Below are 17,450 nucleotides of genomic sequence, written 5' to 3'. Positions count from 1 at the left end.
CAGAAGATGTTGATCATGTCCCGGAGCACGTCATTAATGAGGTTCTGGAAGACGGCAGGTGCGTTTGTGAGGCCAAAAGGCATCACAAGATATTCGAAATGGCCCAGGGGGGTCTTAAATGCTGTTTTCCACTCGTCTCCCTCACGAATACGGACCAGATGGTAAGCGCTACGTAAATCGAGTTTGGAGAAGACGGTGGCAGATTGCAGTGGAGCGAAGGCGGAGTCTATCAGGGGTAAGGGGTATTTGTTCTTTATGGTAATTTCGTTCAACCCCCGATAGTCCACGCAGGGCCGTAGGGACTTATCCTTCTTCCCCACGAAGAAAAAACCCGCCCCTAACGGTGAGCGCGAAGGTCTGATGAGACCTGCAGCGAGCGAGCTGTTTATATATTCTGTTAACGCCTCACGCTCGGGCCGGGATACCTGATACAGCCGCGAGGTCGGCAACGGGGCGCCCGCCTGCAGGTCTATCGCGCAATCGTAGGGGCGGTGTGGGGGCAAGGAGCGCGCGCGATCCTCGCTAAAAACCTCCTTAAGATCCCGATAGCATTCCGGCACTCCGTCAAGGCAGATCTCCTCGGGGGGAGTAACGCGTTCGTGCCTCCCGACGGCAGACTGTAGGCAGTGCTGGTAGCAATAATCGCTCCAACTATCGATAGCGGGGCGCGCCCATGAGATCACCGGGTTATGCGTCTGCAGCCAGGGTAATCCGAGGATGATCGGGGCGTTCCGGGACCGCATAACATAAAAACGACGATGCTCAATATGATTACCGGATAACACAAGTTTTAGCGGCTCCGTTCGATGTGTTACTACCGCCAGGAGACGCCCATCCAGATCACGCACCCGCTTCGCAACAACCAACTCCTCTAAGAAGCACCCGAGTTCGGACGCGAGATTAGTGTCCATCAAACAGTCATCTGCCCCTGAGTCTACCAGGGCCCGAACCCGTCTTGACCGGGACTCGCCGAATACCTCCGCCTCGAGCTCGAGTCTATTAGGGTGTCCTGGTCGCTTATCGACTCGCCTAGACTCGGAGGGTGACGCGCGAGGTCGTGACTCACAGTAATCGGGAGGAGCGTGGAAAGACGATCCCGGATAGCTGGTTGTGGCGCGGGAGGGTGGTTGTGCGCCGTCAGGTGTAGCATGGTCCCGGCGACGGCGCCTTCCTTCCTCCGCGCCACCGTCTTTGCCGCCCAACTGCATCGGCTCCTCCGCGGATGCTGTCTCCCGGCCCCGGGAGTGCTCGCCGGGCCCCCGATATTCCTCACGGTACGGGAGACGTCGAGACGGGTACCGATCACCTCCTCGCTCCCGACCCCGTTCCCTCAGGCGATTGTCCATAAGGAGGGAGAGGTCGATCAGCTCCTCCAAGTCCGTGCTGTGATCGCGAGTAGCCAGCTCATCCTTGAGCTGCGTGTTGAGACCCCGGCGAAACAGTCCACACAGGGCCCGATCGTCGTACCCGCTCTGCGCGGCCAGGATCCGGAACTCGATGGAGTAGTCAGCGACCGAACGCCTGCCCTGCTGCAGGGCGAGCAGCCGCCCCTCCGCCTCTCTGCCCCGCACGGGATGGTGGAACACCCGACGGAAGGCTGCCACGAAGTCAGGATAGGAGGTGCGGAGATTCGGCTTTGCGTCGCTGGTCGCGATTGCCCACGATGCCGCCGGACCTGTCAAGAGACTCATGATATAAGCCACCTTGGCGGCGTCAGTGGCATAGGAGGACGGCTGTTGGTCGAATATGAGCGAGCAATTGTGTAGGAAGTGTCCACACTGCCCGTGCTCACCCCCGTAACGAGGGGGATGTGGAAGCGAGGGCTCCCTCGACATAGTAGGGTACGAGGAGGGAGCCTCCTCCACCCGAATAAGGCGAGGTTCGAGATCATCGAACCGATGAGCCAGCATGGAGACCGCGCCGTTGAGTTCCGTAAGGGCTTGGCTGTGCTGACTCATTTGCCGCTCTTGTCGAGCAAGAGCGGACAAGATCTTTTCGGCGTCTACGGGATCCATGGTGGCCGGAGAATTCTGTCAAGTTGAGCCCGAGGCGATGAGAAATCGCCTCGTGCACAACAGAGAAAAACGAGGTGGATCCCCGGAGAAGCAGACAACGAAAAGATCTTGTGAGAACAAAGGGGGTTTTAATAAAGAACAAAAGGAGCCCGAACAGGGAAAACGGTAACAGAAAACGCTGGTCAAATAAGGACCAGGAAAAAATAAGGAAGACAACCGAAAACGCTCGCGAAACGATAAAGGGCGAGGAACTACCGAGATAACAATTCGATCACAATAAGAAGTACGCGAAGATTGGGGCCGTAAGGCAATAGGGCAGCGAGAAGTAGTCAAACGACGAGAATAGCAAATAGAGAGCAATGGCACGGTAAGGAATTCTCCGGCAGTGAGATGACTGCCGGAGTCGCCTAATAAAGGCACGTAATCAGCCCGAAATAACGGGCAGGTGTGCCGAACAGGTGGCGGGAGAACCCGCCACCTGCTGGCGAGCACGCGACGTGACACCGCCTTATTACTTATTACTTATTACTGATTCGTCTTACTGTTTATTGTATATGTTAAATCGCTCCATGTACAGCACTTTGTATGCAGCGATGGCTGTTTGAAAGTGCTCTATAAATACTGTTGACTTGACTTGACTTGACATAAGTCCTTTGGTTTAGGCGTGACACTCATTTTCAGTTTTTATTGCTTTAAATGCACTTTCAGTCCGAGTTGAGCCGTTTTTTTACTTTGAATGTATCTTCATAGGAATAAGTTGTGTAGTCAAATGAATGCTCATTTAGGCTTCAGAATGTCAACTGAACTAAATACATGTTGAAATGTGTGCATAAGTCCTTTGGTTTAGGCGTGACACTCATTTTGAGTTTTTATTGCTTTAAATGCACTTTCAGGCCTAGTTGAGCACGTTTTGTGACTTTGAATGTACCTTCATAGGAATGAGTTTTGTAGTCAAATAAATGCTCATTTAGGCTTCAGGAGGTCAACCTGAACTAAATACATGTTGAAATGTGTGCATAAGTCCTTTGGTTTAGGCGTGACACTCATTTTCAGTTTTTATTGCTTTAAATCACTTTCAGTCCGAGTTGAGCCCGTTTTTTTACTTTGAATGTTCCTTCATAGGAATAAGTTGTGTAGTCAAATTAATGCTCATTTAGGCTTCAGGAGGTCAACCTGAACTAAATACATGTTGAAATGTGTGCATAAGTCCTTTGGTTTAGGCGTGACACTCATTTTCAGTTTTTATTGCTTTAAATGCACTTTCAGTCGGAGTTGAGCCCGTTTTTTTACTTTGAATGTATCTTCATAGGAATAAGTTGTGTAGTCAAATTAATGCTCATTTAGGCTTCAGAATGTCAACCTGAACTAAATACATGTTGAAATGTGTGCATAAGTCCTTTGGTTTAGGCGTGACACTCATTTTGAGTTTTTATTGCTTTAAATGCACTTTCAGGCCGAGTAGAGCACGTTTCTGAGTTTGAATGTATCTTCATAGGAATGAGTTGTGTGATCAAATTAATGGTGATTTAGGCTTCAGGAGGTCAACCTGAACTAAATACATGTTGAAATGTGTGTATAAGTCCTTTGGTTTAGGCGTGACACTCATTTTCAGTTTTTATTGCTTTAAATGCACTTTCAGTCCGAGTTGAGCCGTTTTTTTACTTTGAATGTATCTTCATAGGAATGAGTTGTGTAGTCAAATTAATGCTCATTTAGGCTTCAGGAGGTCAACCTGAACTAAATACATGTTGAAATGTGTGCATAAGTCCTTTGGTTTAGGCGTGACACTCATTTTCAGTTTTTATTGCTTTAAATGCACTTTCAGTCCGAGTTGAGTCCGTTTTTTTACTTTGAATGTATCTTCATAGGATTAAGTTGTGTAGTCAAATTAATGGTGATTTAGGCTTCAGGAGGTCAATCTGAACTAAATACATGTTGAAATGTGTGCGTAAGTCCTTTGGTTTAGGCGTGACACTCATTTTGAGTTTTTATTGCTTTAAATGCACTTTCAGGCCTAGTTGAGCACGTTTTGTGACTTTGAATGTACCTTCATAGGAATGAGTTGTGTAGTCAAATTAATGCTCATTTAGGCTTCAGGAGGTCAACCTGAACTAAATACATGTTGAAATGTGTGCATAAGTCCTTTGGTTTAGGCGTGACACTCATTTTTGAGTTTTTAGTGCTTTAAATGCACTTTCAGGCCTAGTTGAGCACGTTTTGTGACTTTGAATGTACGTTCATAGGAATGAGTTGTGTAGTCAAATTAATGCTCATTTAGGCTTCAGGAGGTCAACCTGAACTAAATAAATGTTGAAATGTGTGCATAAGTCATTTGGTCTAGGCGTGAGACTCATTATGAACCATTGATGAAATAAGTTTTATTTTTAAAAAAGCCAAAAAATGTGAAAGGGACGAAATTACAAATGTCCTGTGTGTTTCACATAGAGTACATACAGGCCAGCGATCCCGCTCCCTCTCTTTCTCTGTGACACACACGCTTCCGAGCGCGCCAGCACGCAGCAAGCACACACACAAACGCACGCACACACACTCACACAAACGTACGCACAGACGAGCACGTATCGTAAACAACACACCAACGATGATTTAGATCAAAGAAACACTCACACATGTATGGGCACACGATCACGCGCGCGCAAACACACACACAAACTCATGAGAGGCACACACATCCGCACACGCTACGCATGTAAATAACATTTGGACACTGATTGAAGATCAAAGACTAACCCACGTGGAAGACTGAAAGATGCACATCCAATCACCTAGGCTTTGCATCTTTTCACCTCCCCCTGCTCTCACACCACGTGGGCTAGATCCACTCGGGCTGTCATTGGTGGACGTCGTCGGTGTCAGAACAAATCAAGTGCAAGCAAAAGTTAAAACCTCTGAGTAATTCGTCATTTTTATCCGAATACAGTACTTTTTTGGGGGGGGGGGGTGCGCACAACACACACACGCACGCACCCACACAAACACACACAAACACACGCACACACTTACACACTCTCACACACGCACGCACACATACACTAGCAGGCATCGGAAACAACACTTTAGACGTTGAAATGTGTGCAGACGTCCTTTGGTTTAGGCATGACACTCAATTTTAGTTTTTATTGATTCAAATGCATTTTCAGACAGAGCAGGGCACTTGCTGACTTTGAATGTATCTTCATGGGAATGAGTTGTGTGATCAAATTAATGCTCATTTAGGCTTCAGGAGGTCAACCTAAACTAAATACATGTTGAAATGTGTGCATAAGTCCTTTGGTTTAGGCGTGACACTCATTTTCAGTTTTTATTGCTTTAAATGCACTTTCAGTCCGAGTTGAGCCCGTTTTTTTACTTTGAATGTTCCTTCATAGGAATGAGTTGTGTAGTCAAATTAATGCTCATTTAGGCTTCAGGAGGTCAACCTGAACTAAATACATGTTGAAATGTGTGCATAAGGCCTTTGGTTTAGGCGTGAAACTCATTTTGAGATTTTATTGCTTTAAATGCACTTTCAGGCCTAGTTGAGCACGTTTTGTGACTTTGAATGTACCTTCATAGGAATGAGTTGTGTAGTCAAATTATACTCATTTAGGCTTCAGGAGGTCAACCTGAACTAAATACATGTTGAAATGTGTGCATAAGTCCTTTGGTTTAGGCGTGACACTCATTTTCAGTTTTTATTGCTTTAAATGCATTTTCAGGCCGAGTAGAGCACGTTTTTTTACTTTGAATGTATCTTCATAGGAATAAGTTGTGTAGTCAAATTAATGCTCATTTAGGCTTCAGGACGTCAACCTGAACTAAATACATGTTGAAATGTGTGCATAAGTCCTTTGGTTTAGGCGTGACACTCATTTTCAGTTTTTATTGCTTTAAATGCACTTTCAGTCCGAGTTGAGCCCGTTTTTTTACTTTGAATGTATCTTCATAGGATTAAGTTGTGAAGTCAAATTAATGGTGATTTAGGCTTCAGGAGGTCAACCTGAACTAAATACATGTTGAAATGTGTGCATAAGTCCTTTGGTTTAGGCGTGACACTCATTTTGAGTTTTTATTGCTTTAAATGCACTTTCAGGCCTAGTTGAGCACGTTTTGTGACTTTGAATGTACCTTCATAGGAATGAGTTGTGTAGTCAAATTAATGCTCATTTAGGCTTCAGGAGGTCAACCTGAACTAAATACATGTTGAAATGTGTGCATAAGTCCTTTGGTTTAGGCGTGACACTCATTTTCAGTTTTTATTGCTTTAAATGCACTTTCAGTCCGAGTTGAGCCGTTTTTTTACTTTGAATGTATCTTCATAGGAATAAGTTGTGTAGTCAAATTAATGCTCATTTAGGCTTCAGAATGTCAACCTGAACTAAATACATGTTGAAATGTGTGCATAAGTCCTTTGGTTTAGGCGTGACACTCATTTTGAGTTTTTATTGCTTTAAATGCACTTTCAGGCCTAGTTGAGCACGTTTTGTGACTTTTAATGTACCTTCATAGGAATGAGTTGTGTAGTCAAATTAATGCTCATTTAGGCTTCAGGAGGTCAACCTGAACTAAATACATGTTGAAATGTGTGCATAAGTCCTTTGGTTTAGGCGTGACACTCATTTTGAGTTTTTATTGCTTTAAATGCACTTTCAGGCCGAGTAGAGCACGTTTCTGAGTTTGAATGTATCTTCATAGGAATGAGTTGTGTGATCAAATTAATGGTGATTTAGGCTTCAGGAGGTCAACCTGAACTAAATACATGTTGAAGTGTGTGTATAAGTCCTTTGGTTTAGGCGTGACACTCATTTTGAGTTTTTATTGCTTTAAATGCACTTTCAGGCCGAGTAGAGCACGTTTCTGAGTTTGAATGTATCTTCATAGGAATGAGTTGTGTGATCAAATTAATGGTGATTTAGGCTTCAGGAGGTCAACCTGAACTAAATACATGTTGAAATGTGTGCATAAGTCCTTTGGTTTAGGCGTGACACTCATTTTTGAGTTTTTATTGCTTTAAATGCACTTTCAGGCCTAGTTGAGCACGTTTTGTGACTTTGAATGTACCTTCATAGGAATGAGTTGTGTAGTCAAATTAATGCTCATTTAGGCTTCAGGAGGTCAACCTGAACTAAATACATGTTGAAATGTGTGCATAAGTCCTTTGGTTTAGGCGTGACACTCATTTTCAGTTTTTATTGCTTTAAATGCACTTTCAGTCCGAGTTGAGCCGTTTTTTTACTTTGAATGTATCTTCATAGGAATAAGTTGTGTAGTCAAATTAATGCTCATTTAGGCTTCAGAATGTCAACCTGAACTAAATACATGTTGAAATGTGTGCATAAGTCCTTTGGTTTAGGCGTGACACTCATTTTGAGTTTTTATTGCTTTAAATGCACTTTCAGGCCTAGTTGAGCACGTTTTGTGACTTTGAATGTACCTTCATAGGAATGAGTTGTGTAGTCAAATTAATGCTCATTTAGGCTTCAGGAGGTCAACCTGAACTAAATACATGTTGAAATGTGTGCATAAGTCTTTGGTTTAGGTGTGACACTCATTTTCAGTTTTTATTGCTTTAAATGCACTTTCAGTCCGAGTTGAGTCCGTTTTTTTACTTTGAATGTATCTTCATAGGATTAAGTTGTGTAGTCAAATTAATGGTGATTTAGGCTTCAGGAGGTCAATCTGAACTAAATACATGTTGAAATGTGTGCATAAGTCCTTTGGTTTAGGCGTGACACTCATTTTGAGTTTTTATTGCTTTAAATGCACTTTCAGGCCTAGTTGAGCACGTTTTGTGACTTTGAATGTACCTTCATAGGAATGAGTTGTGTAGTCAAATTAATGCTCATTTAGGCTTCAGGAGGTCAACCTGAACTAAATACATGTTGAAATGTGTGCATAAGTCCTTTGGTTTAGGCGTGACACTCATTTTCAGTTTTTATTGCTTTAAATGCACTTTCAGTCCGAGTTGAGCCGTTTTTTTACTTTGAATGTATCTTCATAGGAATAAGTTGTGTAGTCAAATTAATGCTCATTTGGGCTTCAGAATGTCAACCTGAACTAAATACATGTTGAAATGTGTGCATAAGTCCTTTGGTTTAGGCGTGACACTCATTTTGAGTTTTTATTGCTTTAAATGCACTTTCAGGCCTAGTTGAGCACGTTTTGTGACTTTGAATGTACCTTCATAGGAATGAGTTGTGTAGTCAAATTAATGCTCATTTAGGCTTGAGGAGGTCAACCTGAACTAAATACATGTTGAAATGTGTGCATAAGTCCTTTGGTTTAGGCGTGACACTCATTTTCAGTTTATATTGCTTTAAATGCACTTTCAGTCCGAGTTGAGCCGTTTTTTTACTTTGAATGTATCTTCATAGGAATAAGTTGTGTAGTCAAATTAATGCTCATTTAGGCTTCAGAATGTCAACCTGAACTAAATACATGTTGAAATGTGTGCATAAGTCCTTTGGTTTAGGCGTGACACTCATTTTGAGTTTTTAGTGCTTTAAATGCACTTTCAGGCCTAGTTGAGCACGTTTTGTGACTTTGAATGTACCTTCATAGGAATGAGTTGTGTAGTCAAATCAATGCTCATTTAGGCTTCAGGAGGTCAACCTGAACTAAATACATGTTGAAATGTGTGCATAAGGCCTTTGGTTTAGGCGCGACACTCATTTTGAGTTTTTATTGCTTTAAATGCATTTTCAGGCCGAGTAGAGCACGTTTTTTTACTTTGAATGTATCTTCATAGGAATAAGTTGTGTAGTCAAATTAATGCTCATTTAGGCTTCAGGAGGTCAACCTGAACTAAATACATGTTGAAATGTGTGCATAAGTCCTTTGGTTTAGGCGTGACACTCATTTTGAGTTTTTATTGCTTTAAATGCACTTTCAGGCCGAGTTGAGCACGTTTTGTGACTTTGAATGTACCTTCATAGGAATGAGTTGTGTAGTCAAATAAATGCTCATTTAGGCTTCAGGAGGTCAACCTGAACTAAATACATGTTGAAATGTGTGCATAAGTCCTTTGGTTTAGGCGTGACACTCATTTTGAGTTTTTATTGCTTTAAATGCACTTTCAGTCCGAGTTGAGCCCGTTTTTTTACTTTGAATGTATCTTCATAGGATTAAGTTGTGTAGTCAAATTAATGGTGATTTAGGCTTCAGGAGGTCAACCTGAACTAAATACATGTTGAAATGTGTGCATAAGTCCTTTGGTTTAGGCGTGACACTCATTTTCAGTTTTTATTGCTTTAAATGCACTTTCAGTCCGAGTTGAGCCGTTTTTTTACTTTGAATGTATCTTCATAGGAATAAGTTGTGTAGTCAAATTAATGCTCATTTAGGCTTCAGAATGTCAACCTGAACTAAATACATGTTGAAATGTGTGCATAAGTCCTTTGGTTTAGGCGTGACACTCATTTTGAGTTTTTATTGCTTTAAATGCACTTTCAGGCCTAGTTGAGCACGTTTTGTGACTTTGAATGTACCTTCATAGGAATCAGTTGTGTAGTCAAATTAATGCTCATTTAGGCTTCAGGAGGTCAACCTGAACTAAATACATGTTGAAATGTGTGCATAAGTCCTTTGGTTTAGGCGTGACACTCCTTTTGAGTTTTTATTGCTTTAAATGCACTTTCAGGCCTAGTTGAGCACATTTTGTGACTTTGAATGTACCTTCATAGGAATGAGTTGTGTAGTCAAATTAATGCCCATTTAGGCTTCAGGAGGTCAACCTGAACTAAATACATGTTGAAATGTGTGCATAAGTCCTTTGGTTTAGGCGTGACACTCATTTTCAGTTTTTATTGCTTTAAATGCACTTTCAGTCCGAGTTGAGCCGTTTTTTTACTTTGAATGTACCTTCATAGGAATGAGTTGTGTAGTCAAATTAATGCTCATTTAGGCTTCAGAATGTCAACTGAACTAAATACATGTTGAAATGTGTGCATAAGTCCTTTGGTTTAGGCGTGACACTCATTTTGAGTTTTTATTGCTTTAAATGCACTTTCAGGCCTAGTTGAGCACGTTTTGTGACTTTGAATGTACCTTCATAGGAATGAGTTGTGTAGTCAAATAAATGCTCATTTAGGCTTCAGGAGGTCAACCTGAACTAAATACATGTTGAAATGTGTGCATAAGTCCTTTGGTTTAGGCGTGACACTCATTTTCAGTTTTTATTGCTTTAAATGCACTTTCAGGCCTAGTTGAGCACATTTTGTGACTTTGAATGTACTTTCATAGGAATGAGTTGTGTAGTCAAATTAATGCTCATTTAGGCTTCAGGAGGTCAACCTGAACTAAATACATGTTGAAATGTGTGCATAAGTCCTTTGGTTTAGGCGTGACACTCATTTTCAGTTTTTATTGCTTTAAATGCACTTTCAGTCCGAGTTGAGCCCGTTTTTTTACTTTGAATGTTCCTTCATAGGAATGAGTTGTGTAGTCAAATTAATGCTCATTTAGGCTTCAGGAGGTCAACCTGAACTAAATACATGTTGAAATGTGTGCATAAGGCCTTTGGTTTAGGCGTGAAACTCATTTTGAGATTTTATTGCTTTAAATGCACTTTCAGGCCTAGTTGAGCACGTTTTGTGACTTTGAATGTACCTTCATAGGAATGAGTTGTGTAGTCAAATTATACTCATTTAGGCTTCAGGAGGTCAACCTGAACTAAATACATGTTGAAATGTGTGCATAAGTCCTTTGGTTTAGGCGTGACACTCATTTTCAGTTTTTATTGCTTTAAATGCATTTTCAGGCCGAGTAGAGCACGTTTTTTTACTTTGAATGTATCTTCATAGGAATAAGTTGTGTAGTCAAATTAATGCTCATTTAGGCTTCAGGACGTCAACCTGAACTAAATACATGTTGAAATGTGTGCATAAGTCCTTTGGTTTAGGCGTGACACTCATTTTCAGTTTTTATTGCTTTAAATGCACTTTCAGTCCGAGTTGAGCCCGTTTTTTTACTTTGAATGTATCTTCATAGGATTAAGTTGTGAAGTCAAATTAATGGTGATTTAGGCTTCAGGAGGTCAACCTGAACTAAATACATGTTGAAATGTGTGCATAAGTCCTTTGGTTTAGGCGTGACACTCATTTTGAGTTTTTATTGCTTTAAATGCACTTTCAGGCCTAGTTGAGCACGTTTTGTGACTTTGAATGTACCTTCATAGGAATGAGTTGTGTAGTCAAATTAATGCTCATTTAGGCTTCAGGAGGTCAACCTGAACTAAATACATGTTGAAATGTGTGCATAAGTCCTTTGGTTTAGGCGTGACACTCATTTTCAGTTTTTATTGCTTTAAATGCACTTTCAGTCCGAGTTGAGCCGTTTTTTTACTTTGAATGTATCTTCATAGGAATAAGTTGTGTAGTCAAATTAATGCTCATTTAGGCTTCAGAATGTCAACCTGAACTAAATACATGTTGAAATGTGTGCATAAGTCCTTTGGTTTAGGCGTGACACTCATTTTGAGTTTTTATTGCTTTAAATGCACTTTCAGGCCTAGTTGAGCACGTTTTGTGACTTTTAATGTACCTTCATAGGAATGAGTTGTGTAGTCAAATTAATGCTCATTTAGGCTTCAGGAGGTCAACCTGAACTAAATACATGTTGAAATGTGTGCATAAGTCCTTTGGTTTAGGCGTGACACTCATTTTGAGTTTTTATTGCTTTAAATGCACTTTCAGGCCGAGTAGAGCACGTTTCTGAGTTTGAATGTATCTTCATAGGAATGAGTTGTGTGATCAAATTAATGGTGATTTAGGCTTCAGGAGGTCAACCTGAACTAAATACATGTTGAAGTGTGTGTATAAGTCCTTTGGTTTAGGCGTGACACTCATTTTGAGTTTTTATTGCTTTAAATGCACTTTCAGGCCGAGTAGAGCACGTTTCTGAGTTTGAATGTATCTTCATAGGAATGAGTTGTGTGATCAAATTAATGGTGATTTAGGCTTCAGGAGGTCAACCTGAACTAAATACATGTTGAAATGTGTGCATAAGTCCTTTGGTTTAGGCGTGACACTCATTTTTGAGTTTTTATTGCTTTAAATGCACTTTCAGGCCTAGTTGAGCACGTTTTGTGACTTTGAATGTACCTTCATAGGAATGAGTTGTGTAGTCAAATTAATGCTCATTTAGGCTTCAGGAGGTCAACCTGAACTAAATACATGTTGAAATGTGTGCATAAGTCCTTTGGTTTAGGCGTGACACTCATTTTCAGTTTTTATTGCTTTAAATGCACTTTCAGTCCGAGTTGAGCCGTTTTTTTACTTTGAATGTATCTTCATAGGAATAAGTTGTGTAGTCAAATTAATGCTCATTTAGGCTTCAGAATGTCAACCTGAACTAAATACATGTTGAAATGTGTGCATAAGTCCTTTGGTTTAGGCGTGACACTCATTTTGAGTTTTTATTGCTTTAAATGCACTTTCAGGCCTAGTTGAGCACGTTTTGTGACTTTGAATGTACCTTCATAGGAATGAGTTGTGTAGTCAAATTAATGCTCATTTAGGCTTCAGGAGGTCAACCTGAACTAAATACATGTTGAAATGTGTGCATAAGTCTTTGGTTTAGGTGTGACACTCATTTTCAGTTTTTATTGCTTTAAATGCACTTTCAGTCCGAGTTGAGTCCGTTTTTTTACTTTGAATGTATCTTCATAGGATTAAGTTGTGTAGTCAAATTAATGGTGATTTAGGCTTCAGGAGGTCAATCTGAACTAAATACATGTTGAAATGTGTGCATAAGTCCTTTGGTTTAGGCGTGACACTCATTTTGAGTTTTTATTGCTTTAAATGCACTTTCAGGCCTAGTTGAGCACGTTTTGTGACTTTGAATGTACCTTCATAGGAATGAGTTGTGTAGTCAAATTAATGCTCATTTAGGCTTCAGGAGGTCAACCTGAACTAAATACATGTTGAAATGTGTGCATAAGTCCTTTGGTTTAGGCGTGACACTCATTTTCAGTTTTTATTGCTTTAAATGCACTTTCAGTCCGAGTTGAGCCGTTTTTTTACTTTGAATGTATCTTCATAGGAATAAGTTGTGTAGTCAAATTAATGCTCATTTAGGCTTCAGAATGTCAACCTGAACTAAATACATGTTGAAATGTGTGCATAAGTCCTTTGGTTTAGGCGTGACACTCATTTTGAGTTTTTATTGCTTTAAATGCACTTTCAGGCCTAGTTGAGCACGTTTTGTGACTTTGAATGTACCTTCATAGGAATGAGTTGTGTAGTCAAATTAATGCTCATTTAGGCTTGAGGAGGTCAACCTGAACTAAATACATGTTGAAATGTGTGCATAAGTCCTTTGGTTTAGGCGTGACACTCATTTTCAGTTTATATTGCTTTAAATGCACTTTCAGTCCGAGTTGAGCCGTTTTTTTACTTTGAATGTATCTTCATAGGAATAAGTTGTGTAGTCAAATTAATGCTCATTTAGGCTTCAGAATGTCAACCTGAACTAAATACATGTTGAAATGTGTGCATAAGTCCTTTGGTTTAGGCGTGACACTCATTTTGAGTTTTTAGTGCTTTAAATGCACTTTCAGGCCTAGTTGAGCACGTTTTGTGACTTTGAATGTACCTTCATAGGAATGAGTTGTGTAGTCAAATCAATGCTCATTTAGGCTTCAGGAGGTCAACCTGAACTAAATACATGTTGAAATGTGTGCATAAGGCCTTTGGTTTAGGCGCGACACTCATTTTGAGTTTTTATTGCTTTAAATGCATTTTCAGGCCGAGTAGAGCACGTTTTTTTACTTTGAATGTATCTTCATAGGAATAAGTTGTGTAGTCAAATTAATGCTCATTTAGGCTTCAGGAGGTCAACCTGAACTAAATACATGTTGAAATGTGTGCATAAGTCCTTTGGTTTAGGCGTGACACTCATTTTGAGTTTTTATTGCTTTAAATGCACTTTCAGGCCGAGTTGAGCACGTTTTGTGACTTTGAATGTACCTTCATAGGAATGAGTTGTGTAGTCAAATAAATGCTCATTTAGGCTTCAGGAGGTCAACCTGAACTAAATACATGTTGAAATGTGTGCATAAGTCCTTTGGTTTAGGCGTGACACTCATTTTGAGTTTTTATTGCTTTAAATGCACTTTCAGTCCGAGTTGAGCCCGTTTTTTTACTTTGAATGTATCTTCATAGGATTAAGTTGTGTAGTCAAATTAATGGTGATTTAGGCTTCAGGAGGTCAACCTGAACTAAATACATGTTGAAATGTGTGCATAAGTCCTTTGGTTTAGGCGTGACACTCATTTTCAGTTTTTATTGCTTTAAATGCACTTTCAGTCCGAGTTGAGCCGTTTTTTTACTTTGAATGTATCTTCATAGGAATAAGTTGTGTAGTCAAATTAATGCTCATTTAGGCTTCAGAATGTCAACCTGAACTAAATACATGTTGAAATGTGTGCATAAGTCCTTTGGTTTAGGCGTGACACTCATTTTGAGTTTTTATTGCTTTAAATGCACTTTCAGGCCTAGTTGAGCACGTTTTGTGACTTTGAATGTACCTTCATAGGAATCAGTTGTGTAGTCAAATTAATGCTCATTTAGGCTTCAGGAGGTCAACCTGAACTAAATACATGTTGAAATGTGTGCATAAGTCCTTTGGTTTAGGCGTGACACTCCTTTTGAGTTTTTATTGCTTTAAATGCACTTTCAGGCCTAGTTGAGCACATTTTGTGACTTTGAATGTACCTTCATAGGAATGAGTTGTGTAGTCAAATTAATGCCCATTTAGGCTTCAGGAGGTCAACCTGAACTAAATACATGTTGAAATGTGTGCATAAGTCCTTTGGTTTAGGCGTGACACTCATTTTCAGTTTTTATTGCTTTAAATGCACTTTCAGTCCGAGTTGAGCCGTTTTTTTACTTTGAATGTATCTTCATAGGAATAAGTTGTGTAGTCAAATTAATGCTCATTTAGGCTTCAGAATGTCAACCTGAACTAAATACATGTTGAAATGTGTGCATAAGTCCTTTGGTTTAGGCGTGACACTCATTTTGAGTTTTTATTGCTTTAAATGCACTTTCAGGCCTAGTTGAGCACGTTTTGTGACTTTGAATGTACCTTCATAGGAATGAGTTGTGTAGTCAAATTAATGCTCATTTAGGCTTCAGGAGGTCAACCTGAACTAAATACATGTTGAAATGTGTGCATAAGTCCTTTGGTTTAGGCGTGACACTCATTTTCAGTTTTTATTGCTTTAAATGCACTTTCAGTCCGAGTTGAGCCGTTTTTTTACTTTGAATGTATCTTCATAGGAATAAGTTGTGTAGTCAAATTAATGCTCATTTAGGCTTCAGAATGTCAACCTGAACTAAATACATGTTGAAATGTGTGCATAAGTCCTTTGGTTTAGGCGTGACACTCATTTTGAGTTTTTATTGCTTTAAATGCACTTTCAGGCCTAGTTGAGCACGTTTTGTGACTTTGAATGTACCTTCATAGGAATGAGTTGTGTAGTCAAATTAATGCTCATTTAGGATTCAGGAGGTCAACCTGAACTAAATACATGTTGAAATGTGTGCATAAGGCCTTTGGTTTAGGCGCGACACTCATTTTGAGTTTTTATTGCTTTAAATGCACTTTCAGTCCGAGTTGAGCCGTTTTTTTACTTTGAATGTATCTTCATAGGAATAAGTTGTGTAGTCAAATTAATGCTCATTTAGGCTTCAGAATGTCAACCTGAACTAAATACATGTTGAAATGTGTGCATAAGTCCTTTGGTTTAGGCGTGACACTCATTTTGAGTTTTTATTGCTTTAAATGCACTTTCAGGCCTAGTTGAGCACGTTTTGTGACTTTGAATGTACCTTCATAGGAATGAGTTGTGTAGTCAAATTAATGCTCATTTAGGCTTCAGGAGGTCAACCTGAACTAAATACATGTTGAAATGTGTGCATAAGTCCTTTGGTTTAGGCGTGACACTCATTTTCAGTTTTTATTGCTTTAAATGCACTTTCAGTCCGAGTTGAGCTGTTTTTTTACTTTGAATGTATCTTCATAGGAATAAGTTGTGTAGTCAAATTAATGCTCATTTAGGCTTCAGAATGTCAACCTGAACTAAATACATGTTGGAATGTGTGCATAAGTCCTTTGGTTTAGGCGTGACACTCATTTTGAGTTTTTATTGCTTTAAATGCACTTTCAGGCCTAGTTGAGCACGTTTTGTGACTTTGAATGTACCTTCATAGGAATGAGTTGTGTAGTCAAATTAATGCTCATTTAGGCTTCAGGAGGTCAACCTGAACTAAATACATGTTGAAATGTGTGCATAAGTCCTTTGGTTTAGGCGTGACACTCATTTTGAGTTTTTATTGCTTTAAATGCACTTTCAGGCCTAGTTGAGCACGTTTTGTGACTTTGAATGTACCTTCATAGGAATGAGTTGTGTAGTCAAATTAATGCTCATTTAGGCTTCAGAATGTCAACCTGAACTAAATACATGTTGAAATGTGTGCATAAGTCCTTTGGTTTAGGCGTGACACTCATTTTGAGTTTTTATTGCTTTAAATGCACTTTCAGGCCTAGTTGAGCACGTTTTGTGACTTTGAATGTACCTTCATAGGAATGAGTTGTGTAGTCAAATTAATGCTCATTTAGGCTTCAGGAGGTCAACCTGAACTAAATACATGTTGAAATGTGTGCATAAGTCCTTTGGTTTAGGCGTGACACTCATTTTCAGTTTTTATTGCTTTAAATGCACTTTCAGTCCGAGTTGAGCACGTTTTTTTACTTTGAATGTATCTTCATAGGATTAAGTTGTGTAGTCAAATTAATGGTGATTTAGGCTTCAGGAGGTCAATCTGAACTAAATACATGTTGAAATGTGTGCATAAGTCCTTTGGTTTAGGCGTGACACTCATTTTGAGTTTTTATTGCTTTAAATGCACTTTCAGGCCTAGTTGAGCACGTTTTGTGACTTTGAATGTACCTTCATAGGAATGAGTTGTGTAGTCAAATTAATGCTCATTTAGGCTTCAGGAGGTCAACCTGAACTAAATACATGTTGAAATGTGTGCATAAGTCCTTTGGTTTAGGCGTGACACTCATTTTCAGTTTTTATTGCTTTAAATGCACTTTCAGTCCGAGTTGAGCCGTTTTTTTACTTTGAATGTATCTTCATAGGAATAAGTTGTGTAGTCAAATTAATGCTCATTTAGGCTTCAGAATGTCAACCTGAACTAAATACATGTTGAAATGTGTGCATAAGTCCTTTGGTTTAGGCGTGACACTCATTCTGAGTTTTTATTGCTTTAAATGCACTTTCAGGCCTAGTTGAGCACGTTTTGTGACTTTGAATGTACCTTCATAGGAATGAGTTGTGTAGTCAAATTAATGCTCATTTAGGCTTGAGGAGGTCAACCTGAACTAAATACATGTTGAAATGTGTGCATAAGTCCTTTGGTTTAGGCG

The sequence above is a fragment of the Hippocampus zosterae genome, chromosome 2 (genome assembly GCF_025434085.1).
Source record: "Hippocampus zosterae strain Florida chromosome 2, ASM2543408v3, whole genome shotgun sequence".
In the NCBI taxonomy this organism is placed as follows: Eukaryota; Metazoa; Chordata; class Actinopteri; order Syngnathiformes; family Syngnathidae; genus Hippocampus; species Hippocampus zosterae.
Note: the sequence above shows the minus strand (reverse complement) of the source record.